Below are 3167 nucleotides of genomic sequence, written 5' to 3'. Positions count from 1 at the left end.
AACCGCCGTCATGTGCTCGCGCACGCCGGCTCCGCCCCTCGCGTCGGGTCCGGCCCGCGTGTTCGCTAGCCCTGCCCTCTAGGTTCGGCCCCGCCCCTGCCCTCTACACCTCCACGCTCGCCCCGCCCCCGAGCTCGCCCCGCCCCCGAGCTCGCCCCACCCTATCCACACGCTCTCCCCACCCCCTGAGCTCGGCCCCTCTCTCCTCGCCCCGCCCCTGGGCTCTGCCCCGCCCTCATGAACTTGGCTCCGCCCTCGGTCCTCCCTGGTTTACTTGCCACCTGGGCCCCTTGGGAGTAGGGCTGGTCCAGATTTTTTTGGTTTTTTTTGTACTGAGGATTGGCCTCAGGGGCGCTTAACCACCCAGCTACATCCCCAGCCCTTTTAAATATTTTATTTAGACACAGGGTCTCGCTGAGTTGCTTGGGAACTTACTAAGTGGCTGAGGCTGGCTTTGAACTCAGCATCCTCTTGGCTCAGCCTCCTGTGCCACTGGGATTACAGGCTTGCACCATCACACCCAGCAGGGTTTCCAGATTTAGCAAATGAAAATATACTACGTGTGGCACAGATACTATGGCAAGGTTAAATGTGAATTTAGGATAAACAGTATAAAAGGCGAGTTGAGCTTTTAGTCTAAAGGGCAAATTTAGACATGTTCTTAGAAACTATACTATTTATCTGAAATTCATGTAACTTTAGCCTCGGGGGCTTCAGAGGATGCCCTAATCTGACCCTGACTTTGTAGCTCTTAGAAAATGTAACAGAACCTCAGCACAAAGGTAGAGGGTCACCTCTGAATTTTAGGATGCAAGAATAGACCTTGGCTGCAGTGTTCATTCATGTCTTCACAAACCCGGGAAATAAAGTTCTATGTGACTTTTTTACTCCAGTGGAATAGTAGACCTGTTTTTTTGTTTGTTTGTTTTTAATTGTGATTCCTAACTTTTTTATTCACATCAACACTCCCTGAACTGTGACTAAAACAGAAAAGAAAGGACACAGGTGAGGATCCCATCAAGGGGCAAGGACCTGGTGTTAGCCTGAGACTACAAGGTAGGTCTGCTTTCCTCTGCTGGACGGTTGGTTTTAACAAATGACCATTGGGAGGCTGGGGATGTGGGTCAAGTGGTAGCGGGCTTGCCTGGCATGCATGGGGCACTGGGTTGGATCCTCAACACCACGTGAAAATAAAATAAAGATGTTGTGTCCACCGAAAACTAGAAAATAAATATTAGAAAAGTTTCTCTCTCTCTCTCTTAAAAAAAAAAAAATGACCATTGGGATCACCCTGGAAACACAGTTGCCAATGCAGTCATCTCTGCCGGCTGTCCTGTGGCTCTGTGTGATGCTGTGTGTGAGGAAAGGGCTTTGCTGATGTCAAGGTTTAGGAAACCCTACACCTGATGGTCCAGACCAGAGATCCTGCTGTGGCTGTCCCTCTCCCTCATGTCCCTCTCTTTCCCTTCACTTATCCTTCCTGTGCTAATGCTCACTGGTCTCCATTCTGTGCCATCCCTTGGAGACAAATGCTGAGCTCTTGAGCCCCTGGGACTGCAGAGCAGAAGAATGGACCTCAGACAAAAGTGTGGAAGCCAGGCCTGAGGACAGGGAGTGCGGTGGGGGCGTCATGCACAGCAGGGCAGAGAGAGGCCTCTGAGTGGATAAGGTGAGAGCCACACCAGGCAGAGGAGCCAGATGTACAAGGGCCCTGTGGGAGAAGGTGGCACACTGGAGGGGTGGCAAGGAGTCCAGTGTGGCTGGAGAGAGCAACCAGGGTGAGTGTAGGACTGAGAGAAGCACCGCGAGTGACCTGGTGAAGGGAGTGACTGGACACAAAGGCATGGGCATGGGGTCCCTGCAGCACTCCTAGTGAGAGCTGGAGCAGACGCAGAGCACAGGCTGGACTTCAGCACCATTGAATGCCCACACTTCAAGGTGGGCAGCAGGCAGGGAAGAAAGGCCAGGCCCCGGAGCAGGCCCGATGTGTGTGTGTGAGCCACAGTCTGGCTTTGCTGACACCAGCCCCTGCTCTGCTTTGTCTTCTTGGACATCAGGGAGGGCCTTTGCTGGGGCACAGGGAGATACTGGTTTTACAGAGGAGGGTTTTGGTGTTTGATGGCTGTCCCAGTGTGAGCAAACGGGACAAAAGGCCAAGTAGACAGATGTGGGACCCACAGACATTCCTGGGGATTCTGGAAGCTGCCTGGGGGGCCATCATTGAAGAGCTGTGTCATGAGCCAGCCAGGTCACCAACAGACCAGATACGTCTCTGTCCCTCCACTGCGTCAGAACTTACTGAGTTAATCCCCAGGTGACACCACTCTCATTAGTGGCAGTTCAGTGGATACGTGTGGGTCCCTGGTGTCAAGCTGGGCAGTCACAGGGTCATTCAGTCTTGATTTCTACATCTGTAAGGCTGAAGTCACACAACACACTCTACACAACTATATGTACAGGCTACAGAGAGGCTGGGAACCGTGCGGTGGCCTCAGGCTTCAGGAGGCAGATAGCAGGTACAGATAGGGTCACCACAGGTGGTCGGATGAGATTAGAAACCACCGAGAACCTGTGCAGGGCGCAGGGCCATCGGAGCACAGGAACCTATTCTAGGCCAAGGTCCAGAGAGTGCCAGTCTCATGTCAGCTTGGAGTGTCAGCCTGAGGTGTCAGCTTGGAGCGGGACTTGCATGGTCGTCACTGGCAGGAGAAACTGCTCTGCTGAAGCCCCTGACAGAGAACTGAAGGTTCATTGCTGTGGTGACATTCCTGGGTGAGGCTGTGATGAGTGACCAGGTGACAGGGTCAGCGTGCTGCTGTGTCCAGGCTCAGGTGCCCCTCCTTCTGTGGGTCTCGAGCGAGGGGCTGCATCCTGAGGTGGTTCCACTAGCTCCTGGGCCTGATTTTTCCAATATGAGTTTGATACACCCACACATTCATGTGCTTCTGATTAATCTGTAAGTCACAGGTGGTCATTTTTATGAGCATGATCAATTTATTTATCAGCATGTGCCTTATGGTGGTGCCAGGCAGATGGTGGCTGTTGATTTGCACAAACAAGGTACGGAGTTCTTGCCCTGATTAGAGCAGCCCAGGGCAAACTGGGGCTTTTTGAAATGGGGTGACTCAGGGTTAGGCCGAAATCAGCTGTTCTGTCCACCATGGAGT

The sequence above is a fragment of the Callospermophilus lateralis genome, chromosome 2 (assembly GCF_048772815.1).
Source record: "Callospermophilus lateralis isolate mCalLat2 chromosome 2, mCalLat2.hap1, whole genome shotgun sequence".
Lineage (NCBI taxonomy): Eukaryota > Metazoa > Chordata > Mammalia > Rodentia > Sciuridae > Callospermophilus > Callospermophilus lateralis.
This window is presented reverse-complemented; position numbering follows the sequence as displayed.